The sequence below is a fragment of the Equus caballus genome, unplaced genomic scaffold, assembly GCF_041296265.1.
Source record: "Equus caballus isolate H_3958 breed thoroughbred unplaced genomic scaffold, TB-T2T haplotype2-0000437, whole genome shotgun sequence".
Lineage (NCBI taxonomy): Eukaryota > Metazoa > Chordata > Mammalia > Perissodactyla > Equidae > Equus > Equus caballus.
Genome location: NW_027222394.1, coordinates 436837 through 462531, shown reverse-complemented (window position 1 = coordinate 462531; position 25695 = coordinate 436837). Strand labels below are relative to the sequence as shown.

Here is a 25695-nt window from a genome sequence, read left to right as displayed (position 1 = left end):
AATTAATCCTTGCGATTGACTTGGAACTTGTACATATCTCCTTCACAATCATTAAAAAGGCATTAACTGATTATTCAGGTCTAGAATCTACTCTGTTCTCCAACTTTACAGCCCTCTCAATCTCTTCCAGAAACTCCAAAGGCTCTTTGACCCTGGCCCGGCTTTCATTAATTTTGGTTTGAATAACACATGGGAAGGGAAGCCTGGAATCTATAGATTTCATATCCTCACTTCTGTAACTCAGATCTCAACCTCATATAGTGCCTGTAATTTTGCCTCCCTTTCTATTATAATCCCTCACATTGTCTCCATTCCAAGCCCGTTTTCTGCATGCACACGCACACAAGCACACACACTCATGACCACACACATACCTGTTATCAGGCTGTTATTGGCAGTCCACCAGCCAAACCCAGCCTGAAGTCATGATTTATTGTACCTGCTCGTGTGTTTTAAACAGTTAAATTTCAATGTTTTCAGGCAACAGGTGGGCTCTCCAGTTTGCCATAGTCTCCACCCATCTTTATTCTCTGGTTTCCCTTGTTGCTCTTACCTGCCTGGCCCCTGGAGGAATTTGAGTTAGCAATCCATAGCTCTAGTCACATTGAACTACTTCCACTTTCCTAACGATGCCAAGCTGTGTCTTAGCTTTCTGCCACTGCACACGTACCTCCATACTTGGACTCTTTTTTCCTTCTCAAGCTGGTAATGATAGCTGTGAATGTGGTATGTGTGCTAACCGTTCTCACAACAGGGAGTGTTGTCACGTCCATTCTTACAGAAGAGAAACCCGGGTTTAGAGAGATTAAGAGAATTGTTTAATATCATGTAGCTGATCAATGGCAAATCCCAGACTAGGAATCAGCTATCAGCTCCAAAACATACTCTCTCTTCTAACAAGTTATCTAGTCATTCTGCCTTCTTCTTCAATACCCAGTTCAGACAATCTCTCCTCTGTGAAGGCTTCTTTCACTTCCCACAGGCAGAATCAGTCATTCCCTCTTGAGTATTCCCTCAGCACTATACATAATGTGTCTTTGTGAAGTCATCAGACTTTGTTGCATTTATTTGATTCCATGTAAATATCCCCCTAGATGAATACTTCTCAGACTTGACAGTGACAGACATCCAAGAATATATCCACAGATTGCCAGGTTTCCTTGAACCTCAATTTAAAAGCCCTACCTTAACAAACAAAACTATATTTAAAAGTTACACTTTCCACACTGTAAAGCCACTTAGACTATAAACACATTAAAAACTCCCACCCATACTAGTCTATAGACCTCTTGAAGGCAGGGACCACGCCTTACTCATCTTTGGCCTCATTGCTCACCTTGGGCCTGGCCCAGAATGCAGTTTCTGAAAATGTTAGTTGAAGGAATGGAAGAATGGATGCTAATGTGGGCTTCCTAAGAACAAGGGAGATGTGGCCCACGCTGCCAGGATAAATTAAGCTAAAATGAAAGGCTGACTTGGCAGAGTTGATTCCCCAAGGTCAGTGGCTGTAGTTCACACAGGTCTTATAGCCAAGATGGTTAAACTGGTTTTTACACAGGAGCATTGCACTTCCCACCCCACTGAGGTTAGGCAAGAACATGTGACCTGCTTTAGCCCATACAATGTGAGTAGAAGTGAAATATGTCACTTCCGGGTGGAAGGCTATTTAAGAGCTGGTGCACATTTGGCCACACTGACCATGCAACAGTCCAGATGGCAGAGGCTGCCTCTGCCTACAGATCTGAACAAGGATGACACGTGGCAGAGGCTGGAGCCTACTGCTGTGGACAAGAAGCGTGCCTGAAGGGGAAAGACCCCTTTGCTGTGTTAAGCCACTGGAATCTGGAGATTGCTACTCCAGGAAAACCTATTCTCTCATTCACTTGACAAATATTTATTGAGCACCTAATATGTTCTAGGCACTATGCTGGGAGCTAAGGATATAAAAGTGTGCAAAATCAGATATGGCCTTTGACCTGAGAGAAGTGCAAGTCTACTGGGGAAGACAAATACTTATTAAAGAGACTACAGCGTAACAATGACAGATGCTTTGAGAGGAGGAGCATGAGGCCATGAAACAAACTAACAGAATCAGGTGATCAGAAGACATTTCCCTGAGGAATTCACAATTGAGCAGAGAGCTGAAGGAAGGGAACAAGTAACTAGATAAAGGGTTTGGGGGAGAGGAGAGGCACACGTGAGACAGAGGGAACAGCACGTGCAAAGACTCCAGGACAAGACCCCACGGTTTAAGGAGCTGCGTAAAGGCCACTGAAGCACCAGCGAAACTAACTCAGAACGTCCCACTTTCTCTGACCACCAGCAGGACGGAAGCTGCCAAGTGAGACAGTACAGGAGAAATTACTCAGGACCTCAAGGTCCTAGGAGCTAATTCACAGACGCCAGCTGAGTCCGAATCCGTGCTGCATGTCCTGAATGCCTGACTTTCTGCTTGATTTGTGTGTGTGTGTGTGTGTGTGTGTGTGTGTGTGTGTGTAATGGGGGCACCGTATCTAACTGCCTTGGTCCCCAGACGTTTGTCCTTGAAGGGAAAGAGAGAAAAGTAGTATTGAAGCAGCTTCCCTTGATATTGGCTCATAAACCCCCATTTCCCCTCATAGTTCATAAAAACAAAGTGTGGCGGCCCTGACGGCCATTGTCAGCTGATGGATAGAGGCTCCAGTCGCCAGGACCTGAAAAGATGCAAATGAGAAAGGGAGGAAATGGCCTAATCTTATGAGTCTGCGCACCTTTGGAACAGAAGCCCAGGGGCATTTGAAAAAATGAGACAGGGGAGCAACATTTATTAAGTTCTAGGGCTTTCAGATATGGTCCCTTTTAAGTCTCTAACTTCTCTAAATTGAATATGTTAACATTCCCATTTTGCAGATGCTCCTGAGGCTAAACCATACAACAGATAAGGAAACTGAGACACAGAGAAGTCTCAAAAGCGGTAATGGTCAAGCCAAGACCCAAGTTCAGTTCCATCTGATCCCAAATCCTCCTGGCGTGAAGGGATAAGCTTCTGACAGTGCAAAAGTTAAAGCAGGAGTTAGAAAAGCAAATGCCTCAAGGAGCCAGTGCAGGCAAATGAGAGAAGCAGCCTGGGAGAGACACAGCAGAGGGGGGCCTGGACAGCATGTGTCTTTTTGAAAAGGGACAGCTACTAACCACCTCCTGTTGGTAATTACCATGTGGCACTGAGGAAATATCTCCTCATATTTCAGGAGAACCCCAAAATGCAGATAATTACGTGAAATCTCCAAACTATTAAAATTCTAGCATCTAATAGAAATACACACATACATACATGCCTACCTCTGCAGGGACCAAAGCTATATCTGAGCCTCATTTAACCCAGTGGTTCTCAATCCAGTGTGATGCTGGCTCCCAGGAGATAGTCGGCAATGTCTGGAGACACTTGTTTGTCAAAACTTGGGGCAGGAGTGCTACTCTCCTCTGCTGGAAGGAGGCCAGGGATGCTTCTAAACATCCCCCCCATGCACAGGATAACCCCCACCAAAGAATTATCCAGCCCCAAGCGGCAATAGTGCTGAATTTGAGAAATCCTGGTTTCGCATGTGGTCCCTCGAGCTCTGATGACTGGTTTAAAGTTTTCTTCACCCAGCTAAGTCTTCTCCAGCTCTTATTACCCCTCACAGCTGTCCTATGCCAGGGATGGCATGATACTTGCTTTTCATTTGGTTTGCCTTGTTCCAGACCTGGGCTAATTCTTGAGTTACACTTGCAAATCCAGCTTAACATTCAAGTGTATAAGAAACAGGAGCAATTCAACTCCAGTCAGTAACATAAACAAAGCCTGGTTTAGATAAAGCCCATTACCAGGCCCGAAGTGGCCCGGGGCACCTCTGCTACTGCTGATTAGCCTAAATGCTAAACACAAACCAATTAACACACTCTAAGGCTGCTTATCTCCTGTCACTTACTGTGGAAATAAAGCCCAAGGCTAAATACACATATGGATTTAGCCATTAAATCCAGCATCACTCAAAATAAAACTCATTATATTATTGAGTAAAAACAAAGTCACCTTAGTTTTCAGGATGGGGTATTATTAAGAAATTCCACTTTTACACTTTCCCATTGATTTCCCAAACCGGCCTGAGCACTTCCTTCTACCTGCCACCTTCTGGGTCTTAACCAGCCCCAAAGCTAACTTAGAGAGTGGAGTTTTTGTATTCACCTTAAGAGGATCTTTGCTTTTAGCCCTAAAAATACACACTCATATGGGAACCCTTTTTCTTTAAAATGCTATTTCAGCATAGGCGGGGAAATTTTATGCTTGAAAGAAAAGACATTAAATGGGAAGATGAGCTCGGATATTAAGTAACAACAACAAATACAAAAACCACAGGCATTATAATAAAAATGGGTTAACTCTGAACATTAACCATAGGCACTGAGCTGATGCTTATGGACAAAAAAACAGAAATATCTTCCCAGTTCAGGTGGAAACCACTGACTCAAGAGTCTGAAAAAACGTAATCAGGAAATCACTTTGACCAGGTATTTTAATTTATTCTGTATAACATGCTATATGTCATATCCCACAGTGGGCATTTTACTATTTTGGCAGCCATCACATTTTACCAAAATATTTTAGTCCTTCTAATGGGAAACAAAGCCCCCGTGGATGCTCTGTTTTATTCACCTTCATATCCCACATGCTGGCCCAAGGTGTTGGCACCTAGAAACACTGTTGCATATGTAACGCAGAGACATTGGCCATGAAATGGATGCTTCCAGAAGTGCCCACAGAAGTTAAGCATCTGCTTCTTGTGTTGAGTTTCCCCACAGATCTCATTTAAGGGCTCTTTTACCTTTATTTATGATTAATAAGACTGGACACATGATCTTAACCATTGTACCATCTCTCTACCAAATGCTGTCCTTACCACAGCATCTTTAAGGGTACTTACTAACCAGTTTCTTCCCCAGCTGCTCTTAAAGCATAGTTCTGCTGTGCCTCCTATCACTGGTAGAGAATGAAGCGTCCTCACTGCTCAGGGAAGCAGGCAGAATCCATAGTCTCTCCTATTTATCCAACACATCTTATTGAGGGAAACCGTTAAACTCAAGAACAGTATTTGTCAGCACGGCAGGAATCACCGCCTTAAGAAAACTTTCTGTAGGGCATCAAGATTACAAGGTGGAATAAACAGGTGCATTCTTCTCCTTTCTCTCCAGAAAGTCCACTAACATGACTGTAAATACACGTTAAGTAGCGTAAATATACACGGATAAACTGAACTTGAGAGGGGACAAGAGTGGGTGACAAAACTGACTTGGCAGGATGCAAAAAGCTGGAACTAAGCATCCACACTGGCAGACACGAAAAAGGAGCAAGCAAATTTGTTCCAAAGGAACGTGGAAGGCCTGGGACTTGGGGGTACCAGGCACTTGCAAGAGGTGAGTGCATGGCATAAAGCTAAATACAGCAGGATTGGTTCAAAGTCTACTTTTCTCGTCCTGCACTGCCAGGCCATCCCTTCACCCGCTTCCAACCTACCCTCTCAAGTGTCACGATGAAAATACCTTCAATATGAAAGAGAAGCAAACACAGTGTTTGGCTCCAGAGGGAACATTAGTCTAGTTCATTCCACTGCCCATAGTGACCAGTTCAGAGATGGCCGTTTTACCTAGTTCCAGTGAAAGTCACCCTCGGAACTCTTTTTTTTCTTTTAAAGATTGGCACCTGGGCTAACAACTGTTGCCAATTTTTTTTTTTTAATGTTTTTTAAGGATTGTCGCCTGGGCTAACTGATGCCAATCTTTTTTTTTTCCTGCTTTATCTCCCCAAACCGCCCCTGTACACAGTTGTATATCTTAGTTGCAGGTCCTTCTAGTTGTGGGATGTGGGATGCTGCCTCAACGTAGCCTGACGAGCGGTGCCATGTCCGCGCCCAGGATCCGAACCCTGGGCCGCCGCAGCAGAGCGCGCGAACTTAACCACTCAGCCACGGAGCCGGCCCCTCGGAACTTTTGCTGGAAATATTAAGCAAAAGACACATTCCTTCTGCCGGGATTGCTAACCCGGTAGCATCGAGCCTGCAGCTTCTGGTGGTGGTCTTTGCGCAGGGGAGAGCTTGCCTGAGATCAATGTCAACAGGAGAGCCAGTCCAAAAACTAGCAGAGGCAGATTCATGCAGGGCATTGTTGGAACACCAGTTACTCCGGGATAAAATTAGCCAACGCTTACTAGCAGTTACTCTCTGTCAGACCCTGTTCTAAGAGATTTACTGATATTAAATCAATTAACCCTCATGCAGCCTTATGACGTAGGTACTATAATTGTCTTTGTTTTCCTGAGGAGAAAACTGTTTGGATAAATAAGTAGTGGAGCAAAGATTCTAACTCAGGGTGTCAGGTTCCAGAGCCTAAAAGTTTAAACATTATACTGTATAATCCCTGGTGGTGAGTTCCGTGAGTCAACACACTCGTTTAAGTCAGTTGGAGGTGGATTTCTGTCCCTTCTGTTAGAGACAGACTTAACCAGTCAACTATCTCGTCTACCCAGAAATCTTTACTGATGGGAACCTGACAAGCAGAGAAAGACTATTTGTGTAAAAGCCTTAATAAACACTTCTGTGACTCGTTTTCAAGTAAGGAACTCTAGCAATGCATTTGGGCAGCTAAAGTCCTTTCTCTGGAAATGGAATAATCCAATTCTTGTGTTCTTTCTAAAGGCATATGTTCAACAGCTCTTATTTCTGGATAGCCCCCAACACCTAGGCCCACCTTTCCACCATTCGCCTGGATTTGCCAGCTACTCAGATTTCTGGTCAGCAAGGAATTTAAGTCTTAACCTCTTCCACTATTTCTGAGTTATTTCCTCGATAATAAACAAACTAGGACTTTGCCCAACTTGTCCCACTTGGCTTCATGAGATATATTTCAAGCGTGGTAAATTTTTATTGTCCCAGGAGCTCTGGAGTGATCCATAAAAAACAATGATCCCAGAGTCCTCTCCTTTTTCATGCCTCCACTTTTCCTGAGGAATTCCAGCCGTCCCCAAGGCTTTATGACCACCTACGCCCTGAGGACCCGCAAACTTCACAGGGCGTCTTGACTCTTCTTCTCAACACCATACCTCTCATTCCAATCTCCTACTCAATACGTGCAATTGGAAATCCCTTAGAGGCAACAACGCCAAAACAACCTCATTCTCTTCCACGTTGCTCCAGAAGCTCCATCCACCCACTTCTCTACCTCTATTTCAGTTCCGCTAACGGCATTATCATTCACTCAGGATTCGACAGCAGACGACTTGGCTTTTTCATCATCCTTGCACCGGCTTCCATGTTCAATTAGTTACTAAGTCCTGACAACACTCCCTTAAATATCTCCCAGAGACAGTCTCTCTTCTCTTCCCCTCATTGTTTCTCGGCAGAACTATTGCCAAGAGCCCACTAAATACCCTCCCACCTCCAGGTCATCTCCATTCTAATGTGCCCTCGCCATCGTAAACAGCACAATCTCTCTTTGAAAGGTGTTTTCGATTTTTAGAGAAAAGGGCACAGCAGATACAAGCAGTGAGGAAACCCTTTCCTGAATTCCCTTTAAAATGCCCTCAAATAACCAATAAGAGCATGGTGTGATATCTCTGCCAACAGGATGAAATCAATCACGTTCTGAATCAGGGCTGAGTTGACCTTAATTGCAGTGTCTTTTGAAATAGATTTAAAAACGTATCGTATATCACAAGCTTGTTGAAAAACTTCAATTACTTTGCTATTGCCTAAAGAAAGACAAATCCCAATATATTTTTAAACGTTCTATTTGGAAATAATTTAAAACTTACAGAAAAATTGAAAGAATAAAAATATTACGAAGAATACCTGTATACGCTTTACTCAGATTTACCTATTGCTAACATTTTATGTTATCATTTGCTCTATGTAAATATTCAGACACACCACACAATTATTTTCCAGAACCACTTTAGAGTATGTCGTATATATCACGGCCTTTTACCTTTAATAGTTCAGTGTGTATTTCTGAGAATAAGAGGTGTTTTTATGTCACCACTGTCCAGTTATCCTCTTCACTAAATTTAACACTGATTCAATACTTTTATCTAATCTACCGTCTGAATTCCAATATCGTCAATTGACCCAATAAAGTCCCTTATTGCAGTTTTCTTCCTTCTAGTACAGGACGTAGTAGATCACAGATTGCATTTAGTTGCTGTGTCTCTTTGGTTTCCTTTAATCTGGAACATTCCTACAACCTTTCTTTATCTTTTATGACATTGACCTTTTTTTTGTAGAGTCCATTTTTTTCTTTTAAATGGAACTTTCCTTATTTGGGTTTGTCTGATGTTTCCTCATGATGAGATTTAAATGAACCATTCCCCGACTGGATGCCACATAAGTAAAACCCTGTCCTCCTTAGGGTGACATGTCTAGGAAGCCCAGATATTTTCAATGTGGCATTCAAGGTCTCTAAATTTTGACTCTTCCTAGAGTCCACACATTCCTCCTTTTGATATTACCCATGAACCCTGTCTGACTGAACACCTAGGGATCAGCCATTGTGGAATCTGTTTGCCTGTCCAACATCCATTACTTTGGGGAACGCCCCCCCAACCCTGAATTCCTTACTAATGCTGCTCAATCTTCATTTTTTCCATGGGGTATATCCCACTTCTGTGGTTCTAGAGATATCATCAGGGACCAGGAATGGCCAATCAAGGTCCTTCCTCTCCTTAGCCACAGAAATGCAAGGATAGGCACATATCCCAAGGTGAGCTGTCCTGGGCTTTCTCCGGACTTCACAGGACGTACCTCTTTTCCTCAAGCCTTGTGAATTATAAGGAGTGCATGTGCGGATCTGTAGAGGAAGGGCAGCTTATTACAATACAGAGAGAGAGGATAATAAGGGAAAACATAGCTACAACTTGAAGTGTGTGTGAAAGAGAAAAAGAGAGGATGAGATATGTGATGACATCATTTAAGCAGCTGATTGCGTCATGCCTGAATCCTTCATTAGCCAGGACTTTTCAGTTGCATGAGTGGGTAAATTCTCGTGTGGATTAAGCTAACTTGTCAACTGCAAGAATCTGACTTGATGCTCTTTTTTCATACTGGCCTGTGCTGCTGAAGTCCAAGCATGGTAACAGACTCAGATGATAATACACACACTTACTCTTCAACGTTGTGCACATTTATCTACAGAACAGATCAACATTTCTTAGATTCTGCGTTCACATATTTCTGTAAACACTGTTCAGCTTTGCTCATGATTAGTCAGGTAGAAGATGTAAGTACATAATTATTTAAAATTATACTTTAAACAGAAAGTTCAATATGAATTCCTGAGAACCCCTAGGATGTATCAAAGGAGGTCTCAGAGGAAAATTCATAGTTCTCAATGTTATGAATTTTAAATTATACAAATGAAAATAAATTATACCTAACTCAAGGAAAACAGATGGCAGCACTTTCCAAAGATCAAAGCAGAAATTACCTGATTAGGAAATAGGAAAAAAAAAGTTGAAATGATGAATACAACTCCAAACATGGTTTTCTGGGGAAAAAAAAATCTGTTCACTTAATAAAGAGAAGAAGAACAAAATTCAAATTCTCAATATTGAAGAATGGAGAAAGAGTCTCAGACACAGAGGCAATCCAACCTTGCAAGAAAAAATACATGCCTAGAAAGCTTCAGAAGTGAATTCTGTCAAATCTTCAAGAAATAGAAAAGTCTTATGTCATTTAATCTGTTATAGAACATTCTTTTAAAGCATAATGTGATAAATGCTCACAGAGAAATATTAAAAACTTATCAGGGCACTTCAGCAGGAGCATTTTTCTAGTTCTCAAAATTAGACTATGGATTCATCAAATGGATGGGAGAGGGACTTTCATCCCAGGCAATGGGAATCTGGAGGGCAAAGGCTCGGAGGGATGAATACATGGAGGAAATAAATATTCATCAAATGACACAAGCCTGAAAAGAATGAAAAAAGGACTAAATGTCAGGACTAGGAATGGAAAATAGTCCAATAATCTGGAGTGATGGAGCTGATTCTAAAAATACCAAATATGGTACTAAACTTTGGTAGATAAGATGGGGAAAGTAGTCACATCTGTGATGTCAGTTATTCAACACTAACTCAAAAGGACTCAGAAATATGATGTGGTTAGCAAAAACGTGAAGAATCTTAGGTTATACTGCAAAAGTATACTGTCTGGAAAGAAGAAGATGATAGTCTCCCTCCACAGTGTTCTGGTCAGTACACCTTAATATAGTACTCAGTTTTAAAGGAACATTAATTTCTTAAAAAGAGAGAGAACATATCCAGAGGAAGACTAGGATAATGAGGAGTCACTCGTTGGAAAGTGTTGTTTTGCCGATTCTGATTCTTTAGGGAAGAATACTTCATTTTTCCTTAGGGAATCATCTCTCCCATCCCCATTCTTAGCCCATGCTGGGCCTTAAAATCAGCCAGAGCAATAGGCATATAATCCAGGCATGTCCCGTCACAGTTTTATCCTCTGGGCAAAAGCGACTGATTAGTTTTGAGGCTCATGATCACCAAATCAGGTCAGGACTTCAGTTGGAACTATTAGGAAAATGTGCACTTTCTGTTTGGCTTGCTGCATTGATGGGACGTAAGTCCGGGGTTACTAGAGGACAGTGTGGCCATGAAGCCAGTGGAGAAAATATCACAGATGGAGAGAGAGAGGTTCCTGATGTCATGAATGAGAACCTTGGTCCAATCGTTCCTGAAGCCAACATGAACTTTTCAATTATTTGAATTTACAAATGTTCCTTACCTAGTTTAAGTTCAGTTTCTGCCATTTGCCGCCATAAGATTTCTACCTAATTCAACCTTAAAACATGTCTTATGAGATACGAGTAAAGGAACTGTTAATTTTGAAATTGAAATGGCACATGGACATCATGACTGCTCTCCTTAAACTCTCAAAAACCATTTCATTGACATCAAGAACAAGGTAAAGATGCTCTGCACACGAGCATTATTTTTCATTTTGGGGGAGGTTTTATAAAGTACAATAAGACAAGAAAAATAAATGCTTGCTGAACTATTGTAAAAGAAGAGAAAATTTTTTTATCTTTGCTGATACGATTATAAATATAGAAAGTCTAAGAGTCTACAGACAAAAACCATTTTAGCAGCAGTTACCTCAGGGCTAATCTTCCTCAAAAAAAACAAAAACATTTTAATTTGATAAAGTGGCTGGGTGTAATATAAATACACAAAAATCAATACATTTCTGAATTGAGCACTCAGAAATAAAAATGGAAAAAACATATTCATAAACATGATAAAAGCTAGGAAATATTTAGAAATGCATTAAACGCAAAGATATGGGAATTAAATGAAGAAATCTATAAAATTGTATTTAAGAATATGAATGTAGATACAGTAAGTGGGAAGATAAATGTCTATGGATGGCATGACAACGTATTAAAATATCAACTATTTGAAAATTATCATATTAATTCAATATAATTTCAATTTGGATACCAAACTTTTGTCAATTTTATAAAGTGATGGTGATTTCCATTTGGAGAACTAATTTCCCCAAAAAACCAAAAATACAATAAAGAAGAATAGTGAGGAATGACATGCCTTGAAGGTATTACAACATATAATGAAATTATCATAATAAAAACAATGCAGTATTAACATAAATAAATAAATAGATGGGGGGGTGAACCTTGAGATAAACTGCATTATAGATGACAATTGTAAATAATGAAAAATGCCAGTAACCAAAGCATACTTTTATTTAACAAATAGTGTTGGCACAACTGCCTTTTATCTGGGAAAAAAATGAAATCTGTTACTTTATACTGTATATTAAATTTTAGATAGATTAAAAATCTAAATGTAAAGAAAAAATAATATAGTTAAATCCTATGTTATAATTTTAAATGATATGCATCTCTCTAGATATTTAAACCACACAAAACAGCTCTAAAATTCTCTCCTAGCACTTTCTCTTGTCCTCAGTCTTATCCCAGCCCTCTGGTAGAAGAGGACGGGTATAAAGCAATCAGTCACACAACTAATTAAGGATTCTCCTGAGAACCTAGGAAGAATGTTACCATACTATCAGGGTAGAATGTTACCACCACCAATGTCTGCAGAGAATTGCTATAAACAACAATTAGAAAGCATTTTCATCCCAAATCTTATCTGGTCTCAGATCACATTTCTTTTTTGGTTCTCAGCAAGGAAAGAATTTCCTGTATCATTATTTTTACTGGTTATCTCCTGCTCCATCTTATCTACAAATATACCATTTTTTATAAGGAGGAAGAACAAATCAACTAAAGCAACTACGCTTCTTACTAAGGTGACACACCATTGCTGTTCCAATACATACTCCTGGGAGAGTCTGGGAAAAATGGAGGTGGAAGCATCAGAAGAGAGTAAGAAAACTCACACTTATTGTTCACCTACTACATGCAAAATATTTTTGACATCTCATCCAAACCACAAGCAGAGTAAGTATGTCATTCTTCCTGTCTCATAAATAAGGAGACTAAGGCTCAGCAAGGTGAAATAATTTGCTCAAGGTCATTGTGATAACTTTCTTGATGAAGCTTCCTGACTGTTCTCTCCTTTCAGGACTCTTGATTTCTCTTTGAGAAACTATCCACCCCCATTCTGAGTCCTTGTGCATCCAGGGATGCGCACATGGCTGAGGCAGAGCCAATCACTGTGTTTCCCTCCCTGGACACAGAGATTGGTTCAGAGATAGGCACGAGACCTAGCAAATGCTACCTTTGAACTCTGCATATACATAGACTGATAAATTCCTCTATTTACTTAAACCACTTTACATTGGGCTGCTGTCCCTGGTATGGAAAATGTCTTGCTTAACCGAGTCACCACAGAGCTAAGAAATGATAAAGCCAAGATATAAACGTCTTTCTTCTTGACTCCAAAGGTCATGATCTTTCTACAAGGCCCTGTTTCCTGGTAAAACACTCTTAGCTGGAGGAAAATAGTATAATTCACTCAAGAATCTGCTGTGATACCTGACACGTCCTCAGCCTGCTGTGAACTCTACACTGTCTTTGATTAGTGAAGAACATTCTGGGAAATTTAATGGAAATGAGATTTCAATTGTCCTGAAAAAAACAGTGAAGTCCAGTTCCCAAGGATTTGGCTTTATTCAACAGGTGCATGGTCCTGAAGCAAAAGAACATGTTAACATGGAAAGAACAATGGGCTCTGAGTCAAAAGAAAAGAAACAGAATTCTGCTTCCACCATTCAGCTATGCAATTTGAGTCAAGAGGGTGTACTTTTCTGAACTTTAATTTTTTCTCTTCCTCCTGGCAGAGCTTTTGTGAGACGAAAATAAGATCTTGGCTATTACAGTACTTTTATTTATTTTTTTAATTGCAAAGGGCTCTAATGTAATATTGTTAAATGTTGCTGGGGTATCTGGGTACAGCTTAGAGTTCCAGTGCCATTATTACAACAGATAATCATCAAGCATTTAGACCCAGCATTAAAAACAAATAACATATTTAAAGAAACGAATATTGGTTAAAAAATAAATAAGTAGGATCAACTTAATTGCATTTACTAATAGAAGAAATTCGCTCAAAGGCAGTCTTAGAAAGATAAAAATGGTGACTAGAAAATAAACACTGTATATCATGTTCTCTTTACAATATCGTACGAAATGGTAAGCTATGTAGATAACATAAGATAAAATGGGTAAATAGAGAGAATAAGTTATAATAAGATTTAAAAAATAAATCTAAAAGATTAAAAATACCAAACAAGACTACATAGAACAGAAAGAAAAATATGATAAGGTAATAATAGGAAAAAGGAAGATATCATACAGCTAACGGAGTTGAATAACGTACTAAGAGGAGCAGAAGGACTCAAAGCCAGGCAGCTCACTGGATCTGCTGGCGGTTACCGCGTGGACGGTGTGTGACAGGTACCGGGGGTTTTATGTCCCATATCCCATCTATCCTACCAATAGCACTGCAAACCAGGATCAACATTCCTATTTCACAAAGAGGGAAGCTGAGGCCCGGAGTGACTAAAAGATGTGCCTGAGGTGTCACAGTGTGTGGAAGTGCAGCTTCGACGGGAACGCCGGTGTTGGGGTTTCTAGAGCAGACTGGCTTCCTTCCACGCGACCCCTGAAACAGCTGGGGCTCCCCCTCAGCGTTTCCCCAGGGCTGGTGTTTGTCGTGGGTGTCACTGGGATTTCAAGAGAGGACTGATATCCTTAGGGCATGAGGTAGTCTCGCAAGAGCCAGGGATCCACCACCCATCCTTTCAGTTACAGCCCCATATCCCCCCACCGGAACCGTGTCTTGGACACGCACAGCCCCTGTGCAGCTGGCGTGGAGTGCCCGAGCCCGGCCTCAGCCAATCAGCTTATCACATTCCCTTCACAACAGCGAGTGTTCCAGGGAGAGCAGACGGCTGAAGCCGGCCAATCAGAGCCAGGGGTCTCAGATGGCAGGGCTTCCATTTGAGCTTAGGTTGTCACTCGCATCCCACCCCATCCTGCGTGTATGGTCGGGACTTCAACCGACAATATGAAGAATCACAACGGCGAGAGCCATCCACCCCACTAGGGGGAGCACCTGCCTGGGAATGGGCCACATAGGGTGCAAGACGGAGCCAGGCAGTGGAGAAAGAACCACCATTCTGCTGGCACTGCTTTACCCTCAGTCACGCCAACGCGAAGGCAAAATGCTCCCCGCACCTTACAAGCGCTTGAGCTGGCGAACCCAGGGATTCCTTCCTCACAACCTAACATTTACAGAGACATCCCCTTGAAGCCTTAAATCGCTGTGTGAGAAACCATGAAGGAAGCCAAGAACAATTCTCACGCCTAGCTTCAAAGCCCTAAGATGCTGACTCTCTGGGACCACGGACGTCACTGTCAGACCACCAAGGCACGAACTAGGAGCCGCTGGCATATCTCGGACTACTTGGATGCTTGCTTTGAGGACTAGATATTTTAATTATGTGGCTAAGAAGAACACGGGTTCCCTTTTGTTTTGGGTTTCAATAGAAAGCGTCAGATAAACCTGGATTCAGACATTAGCTTTGTCACATACTAGAGACACGAGCCTTGGGAAGTTAGTGGTTCTGCCCTACTGCTGTGCCTTGGTACATAATATTCCCTCTACCTGGCACACGCTTCCACCCCTCTTCCACCTCCCCTGTTTGCCTGGCTGAGCCTGGTCATCATCCAGATCTCAGCTTAGACATCACTTCCTCCAGGAAGCCCTCCTTAACTTCTCACCCTAAGGTCTAAACTAAGTTTGCCTTTTCCAGGTTCCCAGAGAACCTCCATTCTCTTCTTGTCCCAGCACTTGTTTCACTATTATAATCATCAAAAACAATCATAAATATCTAGTTCCCCCACCAGAATAGAAGCTTCCTGAGGGCAGGGAGTGTACTATAGTATTCACGATCTAAGCCCCGTCGTGAACTAGCAGGGTGCAAAAGTTTTACTGAATGAGTAAGTATCTCAGTCTTTCCGTTTCCTCCTCTGTGTAATGGACATCACTGTAGCCAGCCTCACAGGACTGCTTGGAGATTTAATTCAGTATATAGATAGCCCAGCACACACCTGGCACACAGTAGGTGCTGAATAAATGTTAATTCCCTTCTACTTCGTTTACCCTTTCCAAGAAATGTGCGTGTTAAGGACTCATTCTTTGCTAATCAATAACTTGATATCCCTGAGTGCCATTAATAAAACTAATAAAATCCTCACTATTTCCTCAAAGGACCAAGACAACTCAGGGGTTGTCAATCTCAGCTTGACAGTAATTCCTGGGTCACACTCACTGTGGAAAGCTCTTTTTCTCTCAGTAGCTGTCAACATGGAATAAAGTGATTAAAAGTGTTAAAAATCATATATAATCAATGGCGCCAATATAAAACTTAATGCCCCTAATATTTCCTCAGAGTTGCTACCTTTTCATTAATTGAAGCAAGAAATGTTCCACTTAGTTAAAATAGCTACTTAGTATCCTGCTCATAAACACATCTGCAGCCCAAGTTCACTGGTTCAGTGGGTTTAAATTAGTTGGTATCAATGTTATTGATGATACGAGGATTCAGAGCGCATGCTGAGGCTGTGAGGAGGGTGATGCTCTGGGCTTCCGTATTCTCCGCAGGCACGGACTCGGGGCTCTGCTGGGGTGTGCTGGCAAGCTGACCGCAGGGTCTTATAACAAAAGCTGCAAGGACCACCACCACAGGCCACCTGATGGAGACCCTGGCATCACAGTGGATCCTTTGCTGCAATGAATGGAAACTGACCCTGCTGTGTGCCTGAGGGAGAACAACACTGTTATTGAACACCTATCTTATATACGAGGCAAGGCAGAGCCCAGTGGTTAAAGGCACTGACTCCAGAGTCAGGCAGCTTTGGGTTTCAATCTGGCTCTGCCACTCCCTACACATCCTTGGGCACAGCACTTAATCTCGCTGAGCTGCTGTCTTTATCTGAAAAATGGAGATAGTAACAGCACCTGAGTCCTGAGGTTATTGTGAGGATGAAGTCCACCTGTCACTTAGCACAGCGCCAGGCACATGCCAAAGGTTAGATATTCTCCTTTTCCTAATACATGTGTGATGTCATTTCATCTTCACACTGGTTCTATTAGATACGCATTATTATCCCACTAGAAGGTTCACTGGATTAAGAGCCAAAACATCTGGGTTCAAAAGTTTTTTAGACTGGCCAAAATCCAGACCACTGACACCAACAAATGCGAGTGAGGATGAGGAGCAGCAGAAACTCTTGTTCATTGCTGGTGGGAATGCAAAATGGTCCAGCCACTGTGGAAGACAGTTTGGCGGCTGCTCACAAAACTAAGCATACTCCTACCAAGGACCCACCAATTGTGCTCCCTGGTATTTATGCAAAGGAGCTGAAAACTTATGTCCACACAAAAACCTGCACGTGGATGTTTACAGCGGCTTTATTCATAACTGCCGAAACCTGTAGGCAATCAAGATGTCGTCCCACAGGTGAATGGATAAATAAGCTGTGGGACATCCAGACAATGGAATATTATTCTGTGCTGAAAAGAAATGAGGTATTAAGTCATGAAAAGACATGGAGGAAGCTTAAATGCATATTACTAAGTGAAAGGAGCCAATCTGAAAAGGCTACATACTGTATAATTCCAACTATATGACATTCTGGAAAAGGGAACACTACTGAAACAGTAATAAGATGCGTGTTCCACAGGGTTGGGGGACCAGGAGAGAAACAGGCAGAGTATAGAGATTTTTTAGAGCAGTGAAACTATTCTGTATGATACTACGATGGTGGGTATATGTCTTTAGAAATGTGTCCAAACAAATTTATGTTGTACACAGAATGTACGACACCAAGAGTGAACACTAATGTATACTCTGGACTTTTGATAATTAAAAAAAAAACCTGTCCCAGCGATCAAGTAGCTGTGTCACCTTAGCTCATGCATTCAATCTCTCCCAAAGTCATGTTCTTATCCATAAAATGGGAATAAATAACCCAGGTGAGGTCTCTATGAGTTTAACTGAGGTCATGCCTTAGAAAGGGTAAGGGGACCAACAGGTCACTGTTAGACCCAAAATAAAAGGCACCCACAGTTCCATGGGGCCTCAGCTTGGGGAGGGCACCTGTTTCAGGAGGCACAGCCTGGGGCTGGGAGACCTGGAGGCAGGCACAGAGCCAGCGCTGATGGGAGGAAGCTGGAGTTGTTTACATTCCTAATTACAGGAACCAAGGCTTCAGCACAGCCAGGTGTCATTCCAACAGACAAGGTTAATAGGATGTGAACGGGCCCAGCTGCCACCACTCTTCTCGCGGACGACAGGCGTGGAGACGAAGTCAGACGAATTAGCCTGCAGCCTGGCCGTGCTGCTCAACTTCAGCTGTTTGGAGGCACAAATTAAAATTCAGTCTTGCAAATTCTACGTTTCTCCCAAAACCTCCTCGTGGTTGCCTTAGGTCTGTTCCCCAGAAAGGGGCCGCCACGGGGAGCAGTGTGCAAGTCAGACATTTGGCCAGTGGCCTCAAATGCGGTCCCCTTTCCCCCTCCAATGGTGAACTTCAGGAAGGAGGAATGTACTAAGAGCACCAGCTTCAGAGTCCAAACCCTGCCTCGTGCAAGGTGTGTAAACTGCCGCCAATCATTTAACCATTTTGGAATTCAATTTCCTCATCTGTAATATGGGAATAGTCCTTTTAGGGTTGCTGTGAGGATAAAGCACTTACAGGCACATAGGAATCTAGCTCAATAAATATTAGTGAAAATTATTAGCAGTATTGCTTTAATGGGCTACCTGGGCAAGTTCTGAGCCCAGGCATCCATCAATTTGTAGTCCGCGCCCTACCAGCCGGCAGCCGCTTTAACTAGACCGATTAACAGCCTGTTTCTGATCAATGATTTACGGCTGATGTTTCCCTGTTAATGAAATGTAATTGCCAAGCCCGAGATGTAACGCGGCGGCAAAACAAACCAGCATCTGAAAATTACATCCCGGGTCCCATAAGTAAAGCGGCAGCAACATGCCGGAATGCCTTATGATCAGAGGGAGCGTCACCAGGCCTGGCCTTCGAGGTGCTTGTTCTGTTTGAAGGTGGAAGAGGTACTCCTCGCCAGTGTATTCTTCTCCATAAAAATTAACGCTGTAACAGGACACCAAATGGCTTCAGCTAATGTGCTTTTGAATGAGGACTAAATTTTATTCATAAGCATCAGTGTAAGGACTAAAATAACATTTTTATGGACACTGCAAGCATAAACAGCAGTGCTGACTCAAACAGGACTGCCACTGAATTGACTTGTTTCCCTCCGCGTGGCTGCTCAGACAGCAGGGGACTGGGAACCAGAGACCCTGGCTGTGAGTCTCTCTTCTGGTCTCTCCTGTTTTGTGACATTGGGGGCAAATTAACTAAAAACGAAAATGAAAACAAAGCACTCCCCCTAACCTTCAGCCTCATCGTCTGTAAAGTGGGGTAATAATACAACTGACCTCCCAGAGATATTGTGAATATTAAGCTCATTTATTCATTCATCCATAATGCCAGTTTCCAGGCTTGGTTCTGGGCACACGGAAGTAATCAAAACAGAAACAACTGCTTGTGTGGAACTTAGATCCCAGTGGGAGAAGACAGACACTAGGAAATGAATAATTACGTTGGATGCCACGTTAGGGAGAGGTAACTGTTACTGAGAAAAATTAACTGAAAGAAGGAGACTGGGGATGCTAATGGGCGGTGGAGGATGCAGGCAATTTTAAATAGAGTGGTCAAGAAGGTCATACTGAGAAGGTGACATTTAAACAACCTGGTGGGTCTACATACATCAGGACCTGAGCAGAGAGCCAGACTCACACAGTAAATATCCAATAGATGGTAGGTATTGCTGTTCCCAGGAGAATGGTACGAAAATACATATATGAGAGAGCTTTCAAAACCGCAGAGCTGTATAATCCAGATCAGTGGGTTAATGTGTGTGAACGACTGAGTAGACTTCTGACACCCCATCCTGCAATCAAGAGCGACCCTAAGATGGATGCCGTGGGCAGGAAAAGCTGCGTTTGACCCCAGGAAGGCCAGAGGGTCCTGAGTCATGTGTTGAACAACAGGCGGCCTCCTACCTCCTACAGCGTCCACATGTGGTGGGCGCTCAGCTGTTGGCCCAGAGACTGAACGAGGCCAAGGGGTGTGGAGAGACAAGGAGGGGCCTTGGGTTCCCCAAGAGCTACCTGAATTCCTAAGGGCTTTTATGGATGGAGGAGGTTGCTACCATGTCATTTTAGCCCTTGAATTTCTAGAGATTCCTAGAGTTAAACATCCTGGATTGTGATTTCCCCTGTCTGGAATCAGAAGACCAACATTCAAATCTGGGTTTTGAATCTTCTTAACTGTGTGATATTGAAAGATGTCACTTATCCTAAAATGCGCATGGTGAGAGTAGCTCATGAGTCACAAAACCAGTACAGGGTAGAAGTGGGACCTAAAAGCAAGTGTTTCTGACTAAAAACCCCACATTGACATGGATTTGGGATGGTGGGAGCACAGCTCTGTTAGGACAAGGTAAGACTCCACACGATTCAGCCCTGCCTTAGCTATCTAACTGTCTTTCCCCCCAACAAAGAGCTTTCTGATAAGAGGAGGGCCATGTCTCTGGATTCAGAGCACATTACACGTGTTACTTACCTTCATCTGAAAGGGGGGAGTCAAACTAACCTCATGTCACTGAGGGAAATAAAAATAATATGTTTATCGAATATTAATGTGACAGACACAATGCTAAGCACTCTCTGGGCATCACTGGTTTTAATTCTTTTTTTTTTTTTTTTTTTGAGGAAGATTAGCCCTGAGCTTCCAATCCTCCTCTTTTTTGCTGAGGAAGCCTGGCCCTGAGCTAATACCCTTGCCCAGCTTCCTCAACTTTATACATGGGACGCCTACCACAGCATGGCTTGCCAAGCTGTGCCATGTCCGCACCTGGCATCCGAACTGGCGAAGCCCGGGCCACCGAGAAGCAGAAAGTACGCACTTAACCGCTGTGCCACTGGGCCGGCCCCCACTGGCTTTAATTCTTACAGCGAGGTGGTACTATTATTCCCATTTTTCAGAACAGGAGACTGAGCCCTGGAACGTGAAGATTTTGCCCATCACACAGCCTGAAAATGACGATGAAACTCAAGCATCCGCCTCCAGAGACTGTGCGATGACTCTCGACTATCCATAGACCTTCGAGGAGCTCGATCACTTGTGGGCACACAGCAGGGACCTAATCAAGAGACACTAGCCCTAACCTTTCTCTGAGGGCAAACCCTCTCCTCAGTGCCCCTGCACACTGATCCTCTTCCCACAGCTAGGTCTTTGCGAAGAAGGGGCTCCCTGCCTGAAATACCTTTCCTGTTTCTCTCCTCACCACAATACCCTCCATGTTTATCAAGGCCAAAGGGAAGATCTACTTCCTCCAGGAAGCCCATAGGGATCACAACGGGACAAATGGGTTAATCTGAAACTCCAAATATTCTATCTGTAGGGAGAGTATGTTTTTTGTTTTATTGCCTGCCTATGTCATTAATCACTCCTTCTGGAAGTAACCTCCAATTTTCTCTTAAGGGAGCCAGCACATCCAAATTATCAGTCCAGGTGAATTATCTGAAGCTCAACTCCAACCCCAGGCTCCAAGAATGAGATACCACCCAACCTGGGCCAACTACCGTACCTCAGGATGTTTGTTAAACCTATGTTGGGAAATAGACACAATTTTTATTCTGGGGTGGACAAGCTGGTAGGGTGTAGACCCTGGAGATGCCTGTGCCCATCTTTTCCCTTACTGAGGAGAGACTGGTTAAGAATCAAGAATAAAACAAAAGGAGATATATACCCAATGGCATTATTTGAACTCCTTGATCCAGCCATATCTGAATCAGTTAAGTGTTCCAATACATGTATTCTTTTCTCCTGAAGCCATTTTGAGTTGAGTTTCTACCACTTGCAACTAAAAGACTCTTAATGCACACACATTCTTCAACATTTTAGCCCTGCAGACTCACCCTTTCGTAATTTTCTATTACAAAGAATGTATTCTATTACCCCAGAGATCTTATAGGCTCCTTAAGGACAGCAGCAGATTCCTTTTCTAAGGGACCAAGAACTTATAAGAGAGTTCAGGGTACTTTGTGCCTGATCACGTTAATTAAAACAACCTGGTTAGCACCTATGGCACTATGCACAGAGATGGGGATATAAAGTCAGGTTCTAATACTGATTCTACACTTTACTAACTGGGTGACCTTGGCAAAGTCCTTTCATCCATCTAAGTCTCAGTGTCCTCATATAAACTGGAGAAAATAATAATGTCCAGGACTTTGGGTGTAAAAGTGAAGTTATCAGACTCATTTCTTGAGAAAGGCAAGCAGTTTCTCCCTCTCCCTTCCCTTTTCCTTGGTCCCCAAGTCTGTCTGTATCCACACAGGCAAATGTACCTACTGTTCCAGGCAAGTGAACGAGTGGGAATGAATCTGCCAGCAGACATATCAGCTCTGCTTGGAAACACAATGGAGGCCTGCTGGACTGGCTCACGTCGCACAAGAGGAAAAGCACCATCACCCCCTCCCACAAGGGCTCCTGCGAGAGTTCAAGGGCATGATGCTTAGGGAACCCCTCTGGAAACTGCCAATCACTATATGGATGTGCCTCAGACAATCAGGGAATTAAAGGGGATAAGCTTTCTGTAGGTCGGCGAGGGGCTACGGATCCTTCTCAAAGGTCAAAGGAACCTAAGTACACACTCTTCTTCACTGGCCCAATAAAGTGCCATAAAATGCCAAAAAGTTCATGGGGTGCGTTCTAAGTGTTGGAAACGACACTAAACATTTAATACATGTTTCTAACCGTCACAATTTATTCAAAAGACATGCACTCAGTCCTGGCTAGATGCGCCTCACCGGGGGGAGGAGGCTAAAGAAATGGCCCCAGGAAGCTCAGACTAGAGGAGGAGGCTGTACACAACTGCACCAAGAGAGGCCGTCCGGGGTCCTGAGTGACGCCCCAGGTAGCAGACGCCGTCAGTCCCTGTCCACACTCTGGGACACACTAGCCGTACCAGTGGCTGAAGGGAGGTGGTATACAAATAGCTCCCTCGCCTCTTGGGTGGGATCACCTTGAAGATCAAGTTCTCCATTGGCTCCCAGAGCTCCCAGTGGGATGATGAACCCACAGTGGCAACCTACCCATTATTAGATGCCCTCCCTGGCCGTGCGCCCCTATCGCTGTCTCCTGGAAACACTTTCTGAATATACTCTTTGCACTTAAGTTGTTGTCTCAGGGTCAGCCACTGGGACAACCCGAAGTAAGACATCCGGTGAGGTAAGAATCACCCCGCCTGCTTCATAGATGAGGGAACTGAGGCTCAAGGTCACACGCACGCTTCCCCCACTCTCTCTAGTTGGATGCTGGGGTTCACATGGAGCTTCATGCACACTCGGCAAACCCCGGGGGCAGCTCTGACAGGAGGATCTTTCCTGGCATTCTCCACCATCGACTCCAGTGTTGGCACACTGCCCATGTCGCTACCACAGATGAAACCAAGTAGCAGCAAGGGGTGAATAATACACTTGGCTCATCTTTATTAATATGTATTGAGGTCCATTGAGTGCCAAGTGCTGACCCACGCCGTGCAATAAATATTAACTCAGGACAATGACACGGATCATTACCTCAGAAATGAAGGCGGATATTATCCCCAGATCCCATAGCTCGGAGGAAGCAACTCAAGGGGGTTATAAGAACACGGTTTAAAAAGAAAGAGAGCCGGAAAGCCAGAGTCTTCCCAAGTGTCTTCAGTGTCTTCCCAGGCTCTCCCAGGGCATATCACCAGCCTTGTCCTTCCTCTGCAGTCCCAGCCGCACCCGACTTCTGGGTCATTCTTGAGCGGCCTCGTTTCCACCCACAGTGAGCCTTTGGAACTAGCTTGCTGCTATGGCAGGCAGCCTCTAAGAGCCCCAGTCATCCACGCCTCCTGGTGCTCATGCCCTCATGCCGCGTGGAATCCCCTGGCCTTGGGTGTAGACTCCACCCTCTGACTCATTTCTGGCAGAACACGGCAGACGTGATGAGATGTCACCTCTGAGATGAGGATGTGAAACTCTCACTTCCCTCTTGCTGGCACTGTGGCTCTTTCACTCATTCACTCTAAGGAAAGCCACACTGAGAGCTGCCCTGGGGAGGTGTCCCTGTGGCCAGGAACTGGGGGCAACCCTCCAGCCAACAACCAGCAAAGAACTGAGGCTCTCGGCCCAACAGCCTGCGTGGAATGGAATCCCACCAACAACCATGGCAGTGAGCTTGAAAGTGGCCCCTCCCCATCTCGAGCCTGAGATGACCACAGCCCCAGCTGGACCCAGAACGCAGCCTGCAGACTCTGAGATGGAGGACTCGGGTAAGTTGTGCCTGGATTTCTGACCCAGAGAAACTGTGAGCTAATTCATACACGCTGTTTTAAGAAATTTTAGGATAATTATTACATAGCAACAGATAACTAATATAGATGCTTCTCATAATCTTCAGTGTCGTCCCACCTGACATGGCCAGGCGAACAGTGCCACATCTAATGCTGTTGCTAGTTCTACTTTTCCCAGTTTCACTTCCATTAACACTACAATGCCTGGTGCCAAGGAAGTGCTCAGGAAGTACTGGATGCCACCTGTCTTAGTCTGTTTGGGCTGCTCTAACAACATAGCACAGACTGGCTGGCTCATAGCCAACACAAGTTTATTTCACACAGTCCTGGAGGCTGGAAGTCCAGGATCAGGGTGTCACCATGCTCGAGTGAGGGCCCTCTTCCAGACTGCAGACTTCTTGTTGTGTCCTCATGGGGCAGAGGGGTGAGGAGTTCGCTCAGGCTTCTTCCTAAGGGCACTGATCCCATTCATGAGGGCTCTACCCCCATGACTTCATCACATCCCAAAGGCCCCACCTCTTAATACCATCACCTTAGGGCTTATGGTTTCAACATATGAATTTTCAGGAGACACAAACATTCAGACCTTGGCCCTACCATCATCAACACCATCATTATCATCAACATCATCATCATCACCGTTGTTACTTAACAATCATTACTGTGAAGAAGCTTCTGTGTATTACGGGTAACAAGCCCTTTACCTACATTATCATATTTAAACCTCACATCTGATCTTTTCAAGATGCAAATCTGACCCCTGACTCCAATGCCCCCATGTTGGCTAAAACATCTTCTTGATTTTCCAGTTGTCTTATGATGTACATCGAAATCCCTGACTCGTTCTAGGCATCCTTTCACTCTCCCTGTGTCAGGCCGCTGGCTTTGAGTTCCTCCAAAGCCCCTTGCTTCCTCCTGCCTCAGGCTCCCTACACCTGCTGCCCTGTGTGCAGTGCCCCCTCCCTCCCTGTGCCTCCTGTCTCATGAATTCCACCTCTGAGGTCTCTGCTCCAGCTCTCAGCTCGGCGTGGCTTCAGCTGACACCTGCCCACCCCAGGTTAAAAGGCCTGTGACAGACTCTCACAAGCCCTATACATCTCTTTACAGCATCTTTCCCAGAGCTGACTTTCTTTATTTGTTGATTCTTTGATGAATTTCTATCTCCCTCCCTGGACCCTGAACCCCATGAGGGTGGAAACTATAGGTGCCTTCTTCCTTGAACACTGCAAATGCCTTGTTGGTGTGCCATTTTTCTCCAGCCCTTTCAATAGGGCTGCACAAAGTCGGCACTCAATAGGTACTGAATGAATGAGGCAACCATATTTTAAAAATGAGGAAGCTCAGAGAGCTTAAGTAACTTACTCCAGATCACAATGCTGATAAATGGCAAAGCCAGATTTGGACTCAGGCAGTGGAAGAGTTAGGATCTTTATGTAACCCTTGCACATAAAAGCACTGCATTCCTCAGGCCTAAAATGTCCCTTTTCTTGATAAACTGGAAGCCACAGAAAGGAGTCTTCCTGGACTCACCTTAAACACCTGTTTCTTGAAATGTCCCAAACTGCAGAATGTAAGTATCTATTTGCCCTGGGCTTACTTACCCTTGGGTCATCTTTTCTGTGAACTCAGAATGGTTAACTTCTCCAGACTTTAGACTATCTTTTGTGGAAACTGACAACAATGACCTAATCTTAGTAGCACTACCGTCC

At 43.7% G+C, this 25695-nt stretch overlaps 1 long non-coding RNA gene across 1 annotated transcript in view; it reads right to left on the bottom strand.

The window, feature by feature from the left end:
• The window catches only part of LOC138922972 (uncharacterized), a 177401-nt gene that overhangs the window by 105557 nt on the left and 46149 nt on the right, over positions 1-25695 (bottom strand). The gene's annotated exons all lie outside the window — the stretch shown is intronic.